Source organism: Panthera leo, chromosome C1, assembly GCF_018350215.1.
Source record: "Panthera leo isolate Ple1 chromosome C1, P.leo_Ple1_pat1.1, whole genome shotgun sequence".
NCBI classification, from domain to species: Eukaryota; Metazoa; Chordata; class Mammalia; order Carnivora; family Felidae; genus Panthera; species Panthera leo.
In genome coordinates this window covers 191,800,409-191,821,485 of record NC_056686.1, presented here as the reverse complement: position 1 = coordinate 191,821,485, position 21,077 = coordinate 191,800,409, and positions in this window count along the sequence as shown.

Below are 21,077 nucleotides of genomic sequence, written 5' to 3'. Positions count from 1 at the left end.
GCATCCTTCACTGACTTCCTTTCTATACGTTTGACCTGCTTGTCCTTGGCTTTCCTGCCAGATCATCCTAATTGCCGGGCCCAGAACAGCTTCTCATACGACATCTTTCAAGGCAGCTTCCAAATGCTTCTTCCTCCTTTTTTTTACTTTTCAAAACTTTTAAAAAGTATGGCAAATATAAAAGATAGTCTAACAAACACTTGTATACCCTCCACCCCAAATAAGTGCCAACATCAGTTCTAATGCAAATATAACCAAAAGGACACTTACATTTACTTCCAACTCCTAACCTTGCCTGGATCATGATGACCAATTAGTGGTAAATTGATGGGGGATGGGAAGTCTGCATTTAAGAACGTGTATATTTAAAACCAAAACGAAAAACAAATACTGGTCTAGCATAGTGAAGCTTTGCCAGTCCAGATTAATTTTGGGGAAGGACTGAATTAGTGAAAAATCTGTATCATACCCCTTTTTGTGATGAAGTGTGAATATGAAGTTTAACAACTTACAGAAACATATAAATAGGAGAAAGTCAGCAAAAATTTTCCTAATAAAGTTGTTTTTAAAAAGCAAATCAAAGGCATAATTTTTGATGTGCTTACTGGTTGCTTTAGGCAAATGGATTCAGAAGTATTCAGAGTATTCAGTACTTTGAAACAGTGAGCTTTTGAGAAATATTTATTGAACGAAGGCGTCCTCTTTGCTAGGCACTGCATTAGGTTGTTGGAAATACAATAATAAGAAAGCTCTGCGCTCTTTATGATGGGACTTTGGTCTAGAAAAAGAGCTTCATAATTGGGCAGTTATAACACAACGTGGTAAATAAACCCAGAAAGGCAGACAAAAATTGCATTTTAAAAAAGTGTGGTGAGTTTTCCTGAGTATTTTTCATAAAATTTTATATTTACGCTATTCATTTATAGTGTAGGTCTCTTGTGCCAGCTAACGTCTTGCTGAATTTATTACAAATGAATAGAATTATAGACTTGAAGATGATTTACTGTAGAAGGGTAGGAAAGAATGTGTTTGCCCCTCTTCCCATGTTTGTAGTGTACAATTCAATAGTTTTCAGTGCCCTAGCACTGTTTTCTAAAAAAGACTAGTCTTTCTCCGTTGAATGATCTTGGCACCTTTGTTGAAAATCAATTGGCCCCGATATGTGGGTTTATTTCTGGACTCTAAAACTTAATCCATTCATCTATCCTTATGCGGATACCACACGATCTTACTTACTGTAGCTTTGTAGTAGGTTTTAAAATCAGGAAGTATGAGTCCTCCTACTTTGTTTTTCTTTGTCCAGACCATTTGGCCACTCTGGATGTCTTGAATTTCCATGTGAACTTTGGGATCAGCTTGTCAGTATCTCTAAAGAAGCCAGCTGGGATTTGGAGAAACTAAGATTTTTACAATGTAATTTAAAGATTTATTATTAAAAAAACCCCGAAAAACACTAAATGCCAAAGGAAACTTAGAAATACCCTGTGGTTTTACAGTGCCAAAGCACCCTGTTCATCCGTTAATGAACTTCGGGTAACGCAGCACAAGGTTGAGCAGAAGCCCTTCTCTCAAGTTAGATGCACGTCCTGCAGAAGTCACCAGCCTTCTCTGAACCTATTTAGCAATCTGGCAGAAAATGAGATAAGTTGGACTACATTAAAATAAGAACGGGACACTACTCGAAGAGTGAAAAGGCAAGTCACAGGGGGAGAGAAGAATCCGCAAGATGTCTTTCTGACTAAGAATTTGTCTTTAGAATGATGAAGGAGTCACTAAGGGCGGACCACCCAATGGAACAGTGAGCAAAGGAGCGGACGCTTCACAAAAGAGGAATTAAAAGGAGGGGTTGTGGGGGGGGGGATGGGCTAGATGCGTAAGGGACATTAAGAAATAGACTTCCCGAAATCATTGTTGTACTATATGCTAACTAACTTGGCTGTAAATAAATAAATAAATAAAAGGTGCCCACCTATCCGCACCCCCGCCAAGGATATATTTTACTTCAAAAGTCCCAGAACCTGTGAATATCACCGCGCATGGCAAAAGATATCTGGATGAGTCCTACGTGCAATCGCATGTGTCCTTGTAAGAGGGACACAGAGGGAGCTTTAGCACAGATACACAGAAAACGTGGCATAGAGACAGAGGCAGAGGGTGGTGTGGTGCGGACACAAGCCAAGGAATGCCGATGGACACCGGAAGCAGGGAACGGATCCTCCTCTAGAGGCTCCAGAGGGAGTACAGCTGTGCTTGGTCCCTCGATTTCAGACTTCCGGGCTGCAGAACTGTCCATGAATAAACTGGTGTTGTTTTAAGCCCCCAAGCGTGTGGCAATACGCTAACAAACTGCCTTTATTCATTGCCAGGGACAAGTACCTGAAAAGCAACAATGGGATGCCTCTTCTCGTCCCTAGAAAGCTCAAGTCAAAAAGACAGATAATTGTCAGTGTTGGTGAGAATGCAGAATGAGCTGAACACTCATACGTTGGGGGTGCAGTGTACATTACAACCACGTGTTTCAACTGTCTGCTGGTATCATCTAACGTTGAATAGATGCTTAATCTATGATCCAGTCATCCCACTTATTGATCACATACCCAGGACAAATGTGTACTTTCACCCCAAATCATGAACAGAAATATTCATAACACTGTTTATAATAACTTCAACTTGGAGATACGTCAAATGTCCATTAACAGGATGGGTAAATACATGGGTAAATACATTCATACTACAAAATACTACACAGCAACGAGAATGAGTATCCACAGCTTCACAGAGCAACAGGGATTATTAATCTCACGAACGTAATGGTGATGAAAGATGCCAGACACAAGAGAGTATATACGGCATGATTTCATTTATTTAAAAGTTCCAGAAACAGGCAAAACTCATTAATAGTGTTAAAAGTTGCGTTAATAGCTAACCTTTAAGAGGGATAATGAGTGGGAGGGGGCATAAGGGGCTGGATGAATGGAAGTTTATTTTAATAAAAGGAGATAAAATTAATAGAATCCATCCTGGGGCACCCGGATGGCTCAGTGGGTTAAGCGTCTGACTTTGGCTCAGTTCATGATCTCACACTTCATGGGTTCGAGCCCTGCATAGGGCTCTGTGCTGACAGCTCAGAGCCTGGAGCCTGCTTCGGATTCTGGGTCTCCCTCTCTCTCTGCTCCTTCCCCACTCATGCTCTGTCTCTCTCTGTCTCTCAAAAATGAATAGACTTCAAAAAAAAAATTGAAAAAATAAAACCCATCCTAATTTATAGGTGTGTGTGTCTCATCCATTTATTCATGTATTAAACATTTATACTCATTGAGCTTCTGTTATTTGCCAGGAGCTGTTCAAAGCCAGGGTTATAGCAGTAAACATGACAAAGTATCCACCTTCATACAGTTGACATTCTAGTACTTTCTTCTCAAAATAGAGACTACACTGTTACATTGTTGACCCCTGATGATTTGTAGCTCATGACATTCACATCGTTGGGTAGTCCTTTCCCACATTCTGGATTTGGTCAAGTCATCTGCTTTAGCCGATGAGACACAAAGCAGAAGCTTTGAGGAGTGCTTGCACACTGGGGCTTTAGCTCTTGGAAGGTTTCCTTTCTGGAAGCCAGCTGTTCTGCTGTAGAGAAGCTCGGACTCGATGGCTAAATATTGAGAAGCCACATGGAGGAAGTGCCTGGAAGATGAGAGTCTATCTTGGACATTTCAGCCCCAATCAAGCTTGCAGCTCAACGAAACCACATAAGTGACCTCAGCTACATCACGTCTGGCAGAGAAACCACCCGACAGAGCCCAGTCAACCACAGACTTGCGAGAAATAATAACTTGTTGTTCTTTTAAATCACTAAATTTTGGGGTGGTTTGTTATACAGCATTTGGTAACTGCAACAAATAAATGGGTGAGTAAATAAATAAGGAATAAAATTTCTGAGTGTAATTTGAGTTATAAGCAATTAAACAGGGTCATGGCATGAAGAACGACAGGGAAAATTCAGAGAGGCTAATGTGAGCACATTTTAAGACTTTAAAGTCCCATGTAAGGTACTGCTAGGGTGCTCTATGCAGAAACAGAGGAATTAGCTGTTTCTTGTTGAGAGTGTTGGATAGTATGAGGGATCAACAATAGAGAAAAAACACTGAGATTTAGAAGAGCTTGACTGGAGTTTAGACTATTACTGACCTTGGCCAGAACACTGGTCTTCTGTGAACTTCAGTTTCCTCATCTCTAATACGGGGATAATGACACTTGTCTTGGCTACCTTCCAGGATTGCTGGGGAAATTAGACTCAGTAATGTTTGCGAAAGTACCCCGATATTTAAAAACGTTATCGAAGTGAATGCATTTGTAAGAAAAAAGACATTTTGATCACCCATTTGCTTTCTGAAGCTTCTGCTCCGTCCACAAGATGATGCATGCAAAGCCAGTGAAACAAATTTTATTGCCATAACCACAGCCTGTCTGCATATTCTACCGGCTTGGTCTATGTTACACATCAGCTTTTTAAATTTATTTAGCATCCGTTTGGAGCATAGTTCTGTAGTTTTGAATAATCCAAGAAGTTGTCACTGTTAATTTCTCTATCATATTCTCTACGCTGATACCGAAGAAAAATACCAACGAACAGCCCTATTATGCAAAAAGTCACACAATCCAAAGCCTCTATCCCATTAGGAAAAAACTTGACATATGTCATGTCACGTTAATAAATACTGCATGTGCGAAGTATACCTTGTATTGAAAGTAAATTCCCCCATGGAAAATTGATTTGCTTTAAAATTTTAATCTACATCTTTTTTCTTCTATAGAGCACAGTTAGGGTTTTTTTTTTTCTTTCCCTTTTCTTCTGCAAAGAATAGACATTTGTACAAGAAATGCATCATTCTCTAAACCAAACAGCAAAAAGAGAAAATGCAGAAGAAAGGAGGTAAGGAGAAATAAAAGAGAAAAAATAACAAATTGGTCATTAAAAGGAAAAAGATGCACAAGATAAAAGAGAGGGAGGCAGGCGGAGCGTCTACTATATTGGGCTTCGGTGCAGATGTAAGTATAAAATGCTCCACAAGTCCTGTAATTGAGAAAATCTATCAAATGTCCTGACAGCTGCTCGGGCATTTCCAGAAGCGATAAAACTTGAATTTATTTCACTCCTAGAAAAGGGGCAGTATCACCTTCTGGCGGCTTTAATGAAATGCCATAAAATTCTAGGAAAAACTGTGTTGTAAAGTCATAAAAAGGTAGTCGGAAGTGGATTGTTGGAAATACCGCGGGAGGGGTTGCTGTGTCTCAAGAGTGACCAAAGTGGATCCGACGAGCAGGTGATTGGGGCTCCTGGATGTTGGAGAATGTGCCGGAATGTGCTGCGTTGCTGCACATTCCCCGACACCTGCTCTCCGATCTTGGCTGTGGCTACGTGCTTGCTGACTTTGCCTGTGACATCGGGACTAATAAACCCCTTTGGAGGCTCACATACTCCATTTGTATTTTGTAGACGTGAGCCCTAGGGGTACGCTCACCTGCATTTCTTCAGATAGAAACTGTCTAGTAAACCGTAATGGGTCCTCCCCACCATAGGGTCACTTCTCCTGGCTGCAAACCTGCTGGGACAGGAGTCTCCAAAACCTACTGGTTCTGGGGACAGGGTTTAGCACAAACACAACGAGACACTCACCTTCTGCTCTAGGATCTGCTTATTCAGGACTTGGCCAGCACTTAACCCCCCAATTTCCTCTGGCCTTGGTTCTACTATCTGATATTTCTAGAGGTCTGCTTTTTCTCCCAGATGATGAGTAACCAGGAAGGCAAGGATTGTCTCAAAGTTTCTTTTTCATCCCTTTGGCACCTTGCCTCACACTTTGCACATAGTAGGAACTCATTATATGTTTCCAAGGGGAATACAATTTCTTTTCTTTTTTTTAAGGTTATTTATTTATTTTGGGAGACACAGAGACAGTAAAGGTGGGCGAGGGGCCAAGAGGGAGAGAAGGAAATCCCAAGCAGGCTCTACACCGTCAGCACAGAGCCCGACGTGGGGCTCAAACTCACGAACCATGAGATTATGACCTGAGCCGAAATCAAGAGTCGGATGTTTACCACCCAGGTGCTCTGAGAATACAATTTCTTGAGAGCCTCGGGTTGTCAGGTAATGTCTTCTATTATCCAACCACTTCTGTGGGCCGATATTCCTCTATAGAAGCACAAGCTAAATGCATTTAAGATTATAGTACACAGAGAAGTTATAAAGTACCGTACTTTATGTTTTCAAAACTAGGTGTTTTAATACGGTCACATTAGATCTGTGTAAAGAATTCTATTTCTTTAAAAAAAAATTTTTTTAATGTTTATTCATTATTGAAAGATAGAGAGAGACAGAGCATGAGCAGGGGAAGGGCAGAGAGAGGGGGAGACACAGAATCCAAAGCAGGCTCCAGGCTCTGAGCTGTCAGCACAGAGCCCGACGTGGGGCTCGAACTCACGAACCGTGAGATCATGACCTGAGCCAAAGTTGGACGCCCAACTGACTGAGCCACCCAGGCTCCCCTAAAAAATTCTATTTCAAAGATAAATAAACAAGGCTCCAAGTCTTATAGTAAATTTCTTTGGTCCATCAGGCTTTGTGCAAAGATTGTGAAGTTAAATTGTAAACTCTGAGAATAAGAGTCTTAAAGTGAGGGGTTTCCATGTCTTAAAGAAGATAAAGATATGCCCAAGAGATAATATTCAAAAATGAGGTCGTGAAGAGAAAGATTTTCCAAATGGCAGCGTCTCTAGGAAAAATTTAGCAGAGACCTCTTGAGAGACTGTCCTAATAAAAAATTATTAAAAAACAAACTAATGGACTAAATGAACAAAATGTAAAAAATTATGATCTCGGGACAGTGCAAGCAAGTGAGAAGATCAATAAGGTTAATGAAGACAAAGAAAATAAAAATGAATTGTGAAGTCCGAAAGTGGCAATGGATATTTCTTTCCTTGGTGAACTGATGACCTTGGGCCTATGGTATAAAGGGGAAATTTCCGCCATGCAGGTTTCACCGCAGCCATAGGTTAAAGGAATATCGGTAAGGATGTCACTCTTTGGAAAACCTTGTGAGCACCATTATTGAGTTATGACTGTCGCTGGAGCAGCGTATTCGATGGAATAGGATCTAAATTTCCCTAAGGCAAGAGCGAGTGCTTGGAAGCCAACGAAGTTTAGTGACACCCTTTCATTTTTCTACGCTCAAGTCCTTTGTCAGCTTCAGAACTAGGAAGTCAGCTATTAAATTAGAGAGGAAATAACGCCAGACTCCAGATGTGGCTGCTTCACCCTCCTGACTTTAGCCAGATGTGTCCAAACCATGGCATTCATCATGATTAGTGTGAAGGTGTGGAAAGTGTCAGACAACACACTGGCCAGAGTCCTGATCCCAGCTCGTTCACACAGGGAGACACCCCTCCCCAGCGGAGAACCGCTGCTCAGGGGGCAAGGGGTAGAGGTGAATGAAGTCTCTTTAAAAGTCCTGTAAAAGGTAGTAACAATTTTATTTTACGGATAATTGATCCTAGCTCTAAGTTCCAGTGACCTCCATTGGGTCATTTGCACAGCTATATTTAAGCAGTCGCCCCTGGTCCTGCAGCCGTCCTGTCTCCTTGGTACAGAATCTATCCCTATGTATTTGCTTTCTGTTTTGGGGTAAAGCCCTCCATGTTCCTCTCCTTTCACCCACTTTTGGTTGGTAGAAAGCTTGAATTGGTACCAGCTGGGAATGACTTCGAGGGCAACATGGAAGGACCTTGAATCTCAGCTAGTTTTTAGAGGACACTGAGGGATTAACTGAGGCTCCTGGTGGAGGATGGGGGGGTGGGTGTTGGGCAAGCTGGACTAAATTCTTGCTGAGGGTTTAGGGGCATTTAAGCCCAGTCACCCCGGTCTAGGTGTGGGCTGGTCTCCAGGGTGATCCTAAGAGGTCACAGGTTATCACTGTCCCACTATTAGACTCCACAAGTCACCTGCCTTTCACACCTGGCAATGAGACTGGGGATACCTGAAGGGTGTGAGTGCCGGAAGCTGCTGTTTGGACCAAATGAAAATGAGCGAGTGCTTTCAGGGAATCTCCCCCGGAGCCTGCGGCCCACATAACTAGAATAGGTTCTGTCAGGCAGGAGACCAGTCATAGAATATGATTGGAAAGGACTGAGCTGTGCCCTGTATATAGTTTAAGGGCCCTACGTATATATTTTTAAAATGTTTGTTTATTTTTGAGAGAGAATGAGAGAGAGAGAGAGAGAGAGAGAGAGATTGAGCGCATAGGGGAGGGGCAGAAAAAGGGAGACAGAGGATCTGAAGCAGGTTCCGCACTGAGAGCAGAGAGCCCGATGGGGGGCTTGAACTCCTGAACTGTGAGATCATGACTTGAACCAAAGTCAGACGCTTAACTGACTGAGCCACTCAGGTGCCCCTAAGGGTCCTACATATTGATCAGGAAGTTTTCCTTAGAGCCATAAACTCTCCTCCGAGAATTGTTTGCTCAAAGAGCACCTTCTTTGTTGAATGAAATGATAATAAGTACCCAGATCGAATGGTTCTTCTCACATTAACTAAAACAAAATGGACAATGACAACAAAAAAGGTCACATGCAGGTTCTAAGTGTTTTATGCTGACCAAGCATGGTAGGTCACTTCTAAAATTCCCCAGACGAGATGGTGCTTTTTGTTTGGGCAAGGATATTAGCATTATTTGAAAAGAGTCTTTAGACTATTCTAACAGTTCTAATTGGCATTCTACTACGAATAAAAACCACACATGATTCTCTGAAGTATTTTTTAATAATACTCTTCACCTTGGCAGTGTAGATAAACTTCAATTTCCTTTCATTCCTTCTAAAAGGCAGAGAGGGAAGGAGGGAAGGACAGAGAGAAAGTGAGAGAGAGAGAGAGAGAGAGAGAGAGGGAGAATGGCAATGAGAATCATGAACAATTTTAGTTCATTCGGAAGTCGAGGAGACATATTTTTCAAATGTATTCTCTAAATCCAGATTCCTGTAACAGATGCTCTCATCTCTCAAGCTCTTTTCATCTGTAATTCAATTTCCTCCTAAACGTGATGCTGACATCTGTTGTAATGCAGATATGTCCTCAAGTACCTGCAATTTCTCTGTCAAGCTCAGTGTCATGTTAAAGAACTGTGAACTTTGCAGGGCTTGGGAGCAGACAGTGGAATCCACAGGGCTGCAGGCAGAAAGAAATTTAATGTCTCTTTCATGGTTCTGATGTTTCAGCATCTTTTCTTCTGACACTGAAGCTCTCCTTAAAGGTTTTCAAGGGAACATAAAGTGTTTATTTAATAGTGCAATTGATTGTTTCAGCTTCACTTCTGGAGCCACCTGAAATCAGCACACGCTAAGACTTAGCAGGGAGGCAGGGACTCGGTCTTCAGATTCTTCCTGACAGGGTGGATTAGATAAATTACCACACAATTCTCTAAAGTATTTTAAAAACAAAGACAAAGCACTGCATGTTGCATTTAAAGATGCTGATCTTTGTCCTCTTTCTTTTTTCATTCCCTTCCCATAGCATTACTATAAATCAAGAGCCTTTGAGGCACGGATTGAGCTCAATCATTCCATCATTAATTAATTCATTAAATAGATATCTGTCGAGTCTCGGTTCCGTGACTGGTATTGTGCCAGGTGCTGGGGATGGAAAGGTTGATGTGACACGGGATCCATTTTCAAGGAATTCCAGCAGCATTTTGTTGTTTTTTTTTTTTTTAAAGTATAGAACCTCAACTCAGCCTCCAAGGGGGGGATGAAGACAGCTGTATGCCAAAGGAAAGTTCTGAATTCTGACAAGAATACAAGCCCACTGTTGGCTTAAATAATTTTCTTCTAGCAGGGACTTGTTTTCGAGCTTCCTAGGAAAGTGGGAATCTTTGCTCTATGCCAGCTAATTTGGAGCTGATAGCGATGGGGAAGAGTGGAACGTTCCTTCGCACCCTTTCTGCGTCTCTCACTGCAGACAATCAGCTGACATCTGAAGCATGACACTTGATTATCCATATCATTTCTGTAGGTGGCTTTGCCAGGCCTACGTTAGGATCACAAAATCATTCAGGCCTTTAAAAAGGTTTGTCACAACACTTAACCTGGACATCTTCTCTACCAATTACCATCATTTCGGTTTTTGTATGACACCATCCAAGGGCTCAGCGGGCTGTGCGAATGCGTGGTTTGTGTCATTCCATGCTGACTTAGGGCTGAGTCTGGCTAGGACAGCCAGCGCAGCTGTGACTGGCAGTAGTAAGAGACAGGGGATAGGACTGCAGGCTGCAGCCACACAGCTGCTTGAAGTTTGGTCTGGCGTAAGGGAGAGACAAAGGGGAGTCTGAATTATTCATTGTAATTTCTCAGCAATTTCCTTTAACTAAGATATTGCAGACTGTTAGGCCTGGGCTGAACCTGGGCCACAGATGTGTTATTATTGGGCCTGTACTGTATTAAAATTGTAATTTTTTAAAAATTGGTTGCCAGCACGTCAACCCTGGGAGATTTCACATTAAAGATCTATCTTCCACTAAAAACTAGAACGTTTAGAGGCGCCCGGGTGGCTCAGTAAGTTAAGCATCTGACTTCGTCTCAGGTCATGATCTCACGGTTCGTGAGTTCGAGACCCGCATCGGGCTCTTGTGCTGACAGCTTGGAGCCTGGAGCCTGCTTTGGATTCTGTGTCTCCCTCTCTCTTTGCCCCTCCCCCACTCCTTCTTTTTCTCTCTGTCTCTCTCTCTGCCTCTCTCTCTTTCTGTCTCAAAAATACATAAACACTAAAAAATTTTTTTTTCAATAAAAAAAAAATTGGAACATTTAGCAACACAGGGTCTACGTCGGTGACAGCAGTGAGCCCGGGTGGAGTTCAGCTATCCACTCAGATGGGACATCCATTTTCCATATGACCTCAGTTTTTACTCCTCTTAACTGTCTCCCACCCAGCTGGCTTCATTATTCAGCTACCTGCCTGGTCCCCTGTTCTACATGGATTAGTTCAACAAAAAGTCTTTTGGGTCAATTGAAAAGTTTTCATTGGGTCAGTTCTCTGCTTGTACGACCTTGCTAGGAACGGTGGGAAAAGCAAAAGATATTCCTGCCCAAATGGGGAAGAAGAGATGAACATGTGCAATAATGAGGGACATGGCTGAAAGACCACAAGTGAACGTCAGAATTCGGAGAAAGAGATGCCATGGATATTCTTAGTCATTAAGCTTCTGTATTTGATTACTTCCAGTTTCCAGAAAAGGAGAAAAACCATTTCTCTTTCCTGCAAAAGAAATTCTTAGGAAGTTTAGAATGTAGCCATTTAACCCGTCTAAGTGCATGAGGCATCTGTATTCTGATCGCATTTTCAAGAAAATCTCTTTGTTAGGCAGAATAAGAACCCACATCCAGGCAATCAGTATCACTCACACCTGAGAGAATATAAAAAGAAATGACGCTCAATAGACTACAGAGATTTGGAAGAAGGATTAATACCACTAGTTCCATTCTGCAACTCTTTGAGAGCCCACACAGAAAAGCTCATGCTTCAAAAGGATTGTCATTGTTGAGAAAGACCGGGGCAATGTTTTTAAAATTCTAAGTTTAATTTAATATCGACTCTCTGGCTAGACTTGTGGTCTGGGTTTGCTTTATGAGAGGAAGGCTGACACAGAAAGCAGGAAAGGTCAAGGTCTTATTGGCATTAAATAGGGAACAGTTGGCTACTTTCCCTAGGAGCAAACTCATGGCCCATTATGCCACCGCTTTGCTCATATTTGAAAACAAGAACTAGTCAGCACAGCGGGACAATTTAAAGACACTGCCGATGGCTGGGAGATTCCAGTCTCTCGCATGATTTAGCGCATACACATACTGGAACGATCAGTAAAGACCTTGTTTGAGTCTTAATAAAAATGAACATTTATCGACCACTTATTATGTCTTAGACACCGTCCTAAGTGCTTTGTATGTATTATTGAATCCTTACAACAGCCTTACAAAGTAAGCTCCATAATACTCCCATTTTACAGATTCAAAAAAGGAGGCAGAGAGAGGCTAAGTGAGTTCCCCGAGGTCACCAGCGACCCAGAGCACCAATGGGAGGTGAAGTCAAGTTTGAGGCCAGTGTGTATGCCATTAGCCACCAGGCGATACTTGGGTTCAGCGTGCCTTGCTCTTTCACTGTGGGGATTACGAGCCCTCAAACTTCTGCTTTTTAGAAGAAATTGGGTAATGTTAACAGTCTGGGCGTTCGTGAGTTTATAAGTAGCCCCCCAGACCGAGGAAAAGACCACAGTCCTTTTCTTTCATTCCACTCCTGGACATCGCAGGAGAAAATCACAACATCAGGGCGAATGGTTTCATACAAGGACACCGTAAGCTCAGAAACAGGTCCCAGAGCTGCTCAGCGCTGCTTGCATTCATCGGCAGGGGGCCAGCACAACTGCTGTCCCCAGGTGCCAGGCTCTTAGGCTGCAGTTCCCACCAACCCCTCTAGGATGACAGATCTCGGCAGAAGACCCTTGCTCCAATTCGCTGAGAAAATGAGACCAATGTGACATCATCTAGCCTCTCCTTCCCTGCTAGGATGCCCTGTGTGCTCGCTCGCTCCTTCTTTACTTTAGCCCTGTTATCTCAGAGGGAAAAAAAGCTCCAGTCTTCCCATCAGAGACTGACCCTACTTTTGTGCTCACCACCCCCTCCCTGCGGCTTCCGAGGCCTGCTTCTGCAGTTACCTCTGGCATTTCTTGGCTGGGGAGTCTTTCTACCCTCTGTTGATCCCCCCTGGGGGTGAGGGGGTGGGCGGTGGAGTGAAGGCAGGGGCCTAGTGACTAGGAGCTCAGCTTCTGGATCAGGCTGCCTGGCTATACGCCCATGCATTGGTCACTGCCTGACCTCCGGCACGAAGGCTCAACTTCATCCTGACAATGGAACCGGTTGGGAAGCCTAGCATGGTCGTGATGACTGAGTGAGCGAAGTCGTGCTGAGCTGCTGAGCGCTGTCCGTCCGCATCCTGGATCTCGCTACTTCCTTTCTGTGTCAGCGTTCTTCGCTCCCTCCCTCCACCAGCTTTACGCTCACAAACGTCACTGCAACCACTCTGGATGACACCACTACTTGCTCAGTTGGTTGAGCGTTGGACTCTTGATTTTGGCTCAGGTCAATGATCTCGTGGTTCATGGGTTCGAGCCCTGCGTCAGGCTCATGCTGGCAGCGTAGGGCCTGCTTGGGATTACTCTCTCTCCCTCTCGCTCTCTGCCCCTCCCCCAATTGGGTGCACTCTGTCTCTCTCAAAATAAGTAAACTTTAAAAAATCGGTTTGAAAAAAAAAAGAGGAAGAAACTTTAGTAACAGCAAAGTCTAGGTAGAACAGTGGAGACGTGCCCATGGGCTCTGAGGTCAGACCACCCAGCACCGCCTATTGCCCTCTGTGTGACCTCAGGGAAGTTCCTTAAGGGCTCTGTGTGTCAATTTCTCATCTCCCTGTGGAGTTGTTGAGAAGTCTGAAATTAGTGATGCTGAACAGAGTGCTCAGAAGAGGGCCTGTTCCAAATAGGCATTGAGGGAAAGGGTCCTTGTTATTATCAGAATTGGCACTTTAGAGACCTTTCTCATGTCCCGTATCAGGAGATCAAGCAAATACACAGACTTGCATGAATCTTAACATCACAATCAGATGCGAGGGATCAGAGTTTATCGGCAAGAAGCCTGTTTACTAGATAAGGAAGTATGGGGCTATAGAAGGTTAAACTCAGAATAATGAAGTGCTGCGACACAGACTCGTTCCCAGCAGCTATGGCCCAGGAATCGTGATTAAGTCCAAAATTCTTACCAGCTGGATTGAAAGTCCTCCTGCCAGTTCCGTCGCGACTGGTTCCGCCAAAACTCTGATCATGCGCCTCTTAAAGGAAGTTGGGAGCACAGGCGCAGAGCATAGAAAGCTGAAGGGGCTTTGAGGGATCCTGGCGTAACTTCCGGTTTCCACCGGTGAGCACAGCGGGCCGTGGGGGTTGCGGGCCGGCTCCTCACTCGGAAAACAGCGGGGGTTTTAGACCTGGGGAGTCCCTCTTCCGGACCGTGAGAAGCAGAGGCTCAGAGAGACATGTGCTGTCTGTGGACTCCTTTTGTGTGCATTTCCTGGGTGGTTCTTGCGTCTTTCATCTCAGTTACTGACTCAGCTTCACCCTGCTTAGCTTGCAAGACCTTTCAGGGAAACCAGAGCACGAGATGCCGGCGCTGCGAGTGTCACCTATGATTAAGGAGCCGGAGGGAGTGATTTATGTGGAAAGATTAAAATCTGTCAATGTGGATGGCCGGTGCTGCTCTGACTGAGTGGGGCTTCAGGCATTTGCCAACTGCCCGGCCGGAGTGCCACAGGCTTCCGTCGTGGTGGGATGGTTGAAGGGTGATGCGGGGGGCGGAAACGTCATGAGGTTAAATAAAACAAGGCGCTACTTCCGGAGGAGCGGAAAAGACCAGACTGAGACAGGAAATTCTTCTGCGGCTCTTGTCAGGCCGCTGGATATCTCCGGAATTTTCTACACGTAGAACTTGAAGCTCCCTCATCAGAGAGACAGTTCTCAGTAGCTCTTACCTCTTTCCCCTGCAGAGCCCCCCCCCCCCCACCCCCGCCCCATTCCTGGGGCTCCCTTTGCTTCCTCCCACTGTCCCTCCACTAAGGCCCCTACCCTCTACCCCCAGTCTTTCCTGCTACCCCTTTGCTCCTCACCTCCCCAGAGCCCCTCTTCCACCATTCCAAAGAGAGTTCCTCTGTGCCCTGATTTTAAGTGAGGACCACGGGCCTAGAGTTAATTGGATAAATTCTTTACTATTCAGCTTTAAGCAAGATAATTAACTGAGTCTCCCAGATAACACTGACCAAAACTTTCGGAAGTGTTGAGACTTTTCAACCCGGGATGTGTGTGTATGTATGTGTGTTTTCATTTCTGTGCATAAACAGTAGAAGCAAGGGTGCTTTACAACAGCCTGAACATGACCTCATGTAGGTGACAGTGTATTCCCAACATGGCTAAGCAAAGATGTGCGGTCATTGACTAATTGGAGTGGTCAAGGAGTACTTCTTAAGGAAGTGATGGTGAACGTCAAAGACTGAAGGATGAGTCTGAGTTAGCAAGGTGAAGGGGTGAGGCGGAAGAGAGAATTTCCTGAATGTCGACAAAGAATCTTGTTTTGCAGTAGCCTACCCCATGTCATGATTTGGACAACGTGGTCACTATACCATTAACTATAATAGACAAAATACACAAATGGTGTCCTAGCCATATAGATTTTCTTTTTCTTTTTTTTTAAATTTATTATTTTTTTTAAATTTACATCCAAATTAGTTAGCATATAGTGCAACAATGATTTCAGGAGTAGATTCCTTAGTGCCCCTGACCCATTTAGCCCATCCGCCCTCCCACCAGCCCTCCAGTAACCCTCTGTTTGTTCTCCATATTTATGAGTCTCTTATGCTTTGTCCCCCTCCCTGCTTTTATATTATTTTTGTTTCCCTTCCCTTATGTTCATCTGGTTTGTCTCTTAAAGTCCTCATATGAGGGAAGTCATATGATTTTTGTCTTTCTCTGACTGACTAATTTCACTTAGCGTAATACCCTCCAGTTCCATCCACGTAGTTGCAAATGGCAAGATTTCATTCTTTTTGATTGCCGAGTAATACTCTATTGTATATATATACCACGTGTTATTTATTCATTCATCCATCAATGGCCATTTGGGCTCTTTCCATGCTTTGGCTATTGTTGATAGTGCTGCTATAAACATGGAAGTGCATGTGTCCCTTCAAAACAGCATACCTGTATCCTTTGGATAAATACCTAGTAGTGCAATTGCTGGGTCGTAGGGTAGTTCTATTTTTAGTTTTCTGAGGAACCTCCATACTGTTTTCCAGAGTGGCTGCACCGGCTTGCATTCCCACGGATTTTCTTTTTCTAAAGAGCAAGACAAAGATAATCTATCTATACTTCTTCCTTCATATGGCACACTAAGCCCTTTTCAGTCTTCTCCTGACCCATCCCTAGTGGGCCTTGAGTTCTAGCCTTTATAACTCCCAGATCACATCATTCCCTTTTGGACCTCTGTACCCTTGAACAGTCTTTTCTTCTGTTTCTGGATTGTCCTCCACTGTTGGGATTTGTCTGTAAAGCTCTTGATTTTTCTGCTAAGACCTGCCTTAAAAATCACCTCCTCTGGGAGGCCCTCCATGATCGAGTTAAGGGCATCTTTATAGCATTATAGTGCCTTATATCTGTCTCTATTTGGAACATATGTCAATATCATGCATATTTGAATATAAGTTGCCCCTTCTGGCCTGTGAGTATGTTCGATTCTTTTTTTGGATGCTCAGTGCCTAGCATCGTGTTGGGCATAATGTAGGTGCTTAATAAATGTTTGTTGAGCCAATGAATAAATTGCAGTATACATATGCATATTCCATAACTACAGTGTGTATGTATAAACACTCATGGATTAGCAATAAACTGAAGCTCAGAGAGTAGAACATTTGGACTTTCTGTTTTGTTGGGTAATTGAAAAAACACACAAACATTTAATCACTTAGCTCCAAGTAGTATAACTATTTTTTTTTTTTTTTTACGGGCAAAATGCAGGTGTCTCTCTTTAAAAATAATTTCCTTAAATGTGATAAGATTTATTATTTTTTTGGCTCATATCTGTTAGGTTATTATAGTGTTTTAAAATATCTGGCTTAGATCACTTGAAATTCTGAAATTATACTTTAAGCAGCTATTAGCATAATGATATTATCTATTAATAGAGATTCCTACAGGAGTAAAGGTACCTGCAATTTACATGAAATCAGAAAACTTGGTGTGATTGGTAGCATCACAACAAACCCAGCATGACTATTGTAATGACTACATTTCCCATCACTGTAATTATCTCCTAAAACTTTTATTGGGAACATTGATTGCCATTTGCTCACTCATTCGCTTTGAGAAAGTGGAATGGTGAACAAGTGCCAGGAGCGAAACTGTAGCCGTACAGGTCCTCTGCAAAGTACCCACTAGAGGACTACAGAAGGGTTTGCCATTGGCCGGGAGAGCTGTGTGACCGGTCCGTGTTCAAAATAATGACGGATTCCACATTTCTTTCAATTACCAAGAATTCCAGTGAAGAAGATGAATGAGACATGGCGATTTTCTAAGAGAAACTATGAAATGATAGTTTATAGTTGAAGAATATTTGGCAAAAATGTCTTGTGTTCCCTTCCCTGGCATGGTGCATCCTAAAGGTTCCCCTATTTGAAGGAAGGTAGGGATCCACCTTCTTCGTTCTCTCTCTAGGTTTCTTTTTAGATTATGTTTTAAAGTACTAAAAAATTAATAAAAAACATTTAATGGAAGTATAGTTAGTGATTCTTGAGTCTGTCCACCTGTCCCGGTCTTCTGTGCCTGGTCGGTAAGCCAGGCGACCGTCGGCCCTCCCCCAGACCAATGCAGCTGCTTGGAACTGCCCCTCCCACTTCTAACTGTGCCCAGCTCTCCAGGGTACTCTCTCCACTGCGGCCAAAGTGCTCCTTCTAAGTAGCAGATCTGATCATGTCACTCCCTTGCTTAAAGTACCTCTCTGACCCCCCAAATCTTTATCATGGCTTATAAGGCCTCCATGATCTGATCCATCGGTAGCCCTGCAGCCCTACACCTCAGCACGTCCCCGTGGAATTCACACACTCCAGGCACAAGGGACCACCGGGGCTCCTACTGGGCTCTCGCTCCTGACCATGGCCTCCCTCTCCTGTCCCTCCTCAGGCCAACTTCTCATCACCAGGATAGACGGTCCCCTCTGCGCTCCAACGGCATCCTTATCACGCTGTCCCGAGGCTGCCTTTTGACTGGTCTGTTTCTGCCACTGCTCTGTAAATTCGATGAGAGCAAGACTGGGTCTGTCTGGTTTGTCTTGTATCCTCAGCACTGAACACGGAGAGATGGCAGCCAGGCACGGCTAAGAGAGGGAGCCACTCTGTTTCCCAATCTTGCTGGTTGTTGCCTTTAACTCAGGTCGAAGACAAAGCGAGCGTTGAGCCCCGGTATCTACTTCTAAGTATTGCTTCACACTTGGCCTTATGCAAGTGGATTTTCCTTCTGGAAGATGGCTCAGAGAACAGAATGAAAAATAAGGGTGTGGTTCTAATCAGGTTGTTGTGAGGACAGAAAATGTAAACGTGGGTGATCAGGTTCAGTCTGTTTCTCCCAGATCCCGCAGGAAGCATCACAGGCCGGCAGAGCGGAATTGGAGCGTGTGCGCGTGCGTGTGTGGTGTGTGCGCGCGCAGACCTGGCTGCATTGTGTGGCCGCGCCCGACGCTAGGTTAGCTTTGTTGGAAACTAATGCCTGTGAGTTCTTCAGATAAAGCAGTTGCTGATCTCTGCTTTCTTTGCCAGAGAATGACCTATGCGTGTTAAATGGTGTGTGTTAGAAAGAGAAAAGCTGCAAATCCTAGAAGGTTACCCTGAGATGCCTGATCTACTGTAGCCCAGATTTTATGACTCGAAAGGTTATTTAGTCTCATGGAACATGGCTATATATGTGTGTACATGTTGATTGGCATTGGACCAAACCAATTTAGAAGAATGTAGCTTCTATCAAGAAATGAGATTGCAGAATATAAGAAAAGGTAACCGGGACAAACAGTGGTGGGTAGGTTGTAGAGATCTCCATTTCTTGGCACATATTAAAATTATTTTGCGTATCACGTCTTTTTTTTCCCTTAAAAAAATGTTTTTTCTTAAAGTCTCCCCAAGAGCTCTCATTGAGGCTTCTTTGGAGGTGAGCTATACAAACTGCTGACTCTCTTCTTTCTGTTACAGACTAACAGATCATCGTGGAGATGTTTTCCTGCCATTGCTTAACCCTGCGCAGACACCTTGGGCCCCATGGCTCCCTTTGTGTAACGGATGGCACAAATTGGGTAATACATTTGAACAAGTCTGGCTGATTCCTGCCAGGATGCAGACAGAATAAGCAGCAAAGGAAGTCTACAAAATACCTGTTTCACTTCCTCTCTCCCTTCTCCGGCCCTTCCTTCCTTCCTGGGTCCACATAGTCTAATGCAGAGGCTTAGCAAGCACCAGGCATGCTGGCTTACTGATAAATCGCAAAGCAAATAGATGTTTCATTTGCATTTTTTCTTGGAAAACAGTCAGGTGGTACGAGCCTGCCTGGGGTTGCTGGCAAGAACGTCAGTGATTGTTTAGCCACCCAAACAATTTCTTCTTTCTCTAGTTTTCTGTTGGGCGCTTTAAGTTGTATCTTGCTCCTTTAAGCAAAATAGCTGACTTGACTTGTCTCTGACTTCTGGGAATAATTGAATTCTTATGGCAGGGGCTGAGTAACCGGAGAGCAGCAAATGAAAATTTCACTCTACAACATACCCACACTCTTCAACACGCAGACGTGTGGGCTCGTCCACGGCGATCTCTGTGGTTCGGAGAGACATTTGGGGGAATATCTGTGTACTATTTGCCTTTCTAATTTTCCAACCAATCTTAGGGAGGGGTGGTCAATGCTATAAAGCTCAACAGGGGGGTTGAAAGATAAACTTTGCATGATCGAGGAGCGTGTGGAGTTTTAGAAGTTGAGGAGCACAGTGATGAAGAGAGGTGGGTCATTTAGTGATTTATCCAACCTGCACTTTTGTGGAAAAACTGTGCCTTGGTAGAGAAGGAATCAGAAAGGCGAAGAAACTAACGTGAACTGGATGCTCAGTTATGCTCAATAATTAATTTGAGTGAATTAGCATATTTAATCCTTGCAACAAAGCTGTTGTCCCACCTATTTTACAGATGAAGGTAAGGATTAGAGAGATCAAGTTTACTTGTCAAGTACACCCATCCAGTAAGAGACAGAATTAGTGCCTGAACCCAGATTTCTCTGATGCCCAATATAGCTGCAATTCTATCACTTTAAATTATCGGGATGGGGGGGGACCTCCAATGTATACCACTGTGGCCCATGGGGTCCCTAGTCCACCTTATCACAGCAGTGTCTTTCTCTTGCTGCCTTGCCTGTCTGTCTCTGCTGCTCTTAAAGCCTCATCGGTGCTGGATAGTTCTGGGGAATTCTCTGAGCACCACAGGCCATCCTTACCTTTCGAGGTGTGTTTGGCTTTAGCGTGTATCCTTTACACAGAATTAGGAAGGAGCACTTAAAAAAAAAAGATTATTTGTTTATTTTTATTTTTAGATCTATTTGTAAAGTTTTATTTATTTATTTTGAGAGAGACAGAGCCAGCCTGAGTGGGGCAGGGGCAGAGAAAGAGGGAGAGAAAGAGAGAGAGAGAGAGAGAGAGAGAGAGAGAATCCCAAGCTGGCTCTGCACTGTCAGCACAGAGCCTGACATGGAGCTCGGACCCAGGAACCATGAGATCATGACCTGAGCTGAAATCAAGAGTCAGTCGCTTAGCTGACTGAGCCACGCAGGGAAACCTGCTGGATGATTTCTTGAGCTCACCCATTACTTTTCTAACCATTTAGAATTAGTTTGGGTATCTACACTGAGTCATCAGTCAACATGCATTTTTGAAGGCCTTTCAGAGTAAACCGTAGTCGTTATCTGCCTGGGAGATACAGGAAGACTCTCACTCCAGTTAAGATTCACGAACAGCCTAACAATCTAGTTGGGGAGATAGACAAGATACATATCTATCTCTCTGTCTCTTTTGATCTCTATCCCTATGTCTGCATATATGTCATTGACTATAAAATTAAAGCAGTGAGAACATTTCTCAGGGCTTCAAACACCTGCTAATCAAGAAAATGAGTAAATATAACCAGGAGGCTTGGAAAAGACTTGAAATTGAGCATATTCTTTTTACAACCTGATAATGCCTGCTTATTAGCTTTTCATGAGGACCAAAAAGGGTTATTCTCTTAAAAAACACACACACACACACACACACAAAAAACAAAAAAACTCCTCTTTTGTACAACAGTCGCCTGAATAGTCAGGAGTTGGCAAGGTCTTTTCTGATGTTTATTGGAGCAGCTGTGGAAATAATTTTGTACCTTGGATTCTGTGATT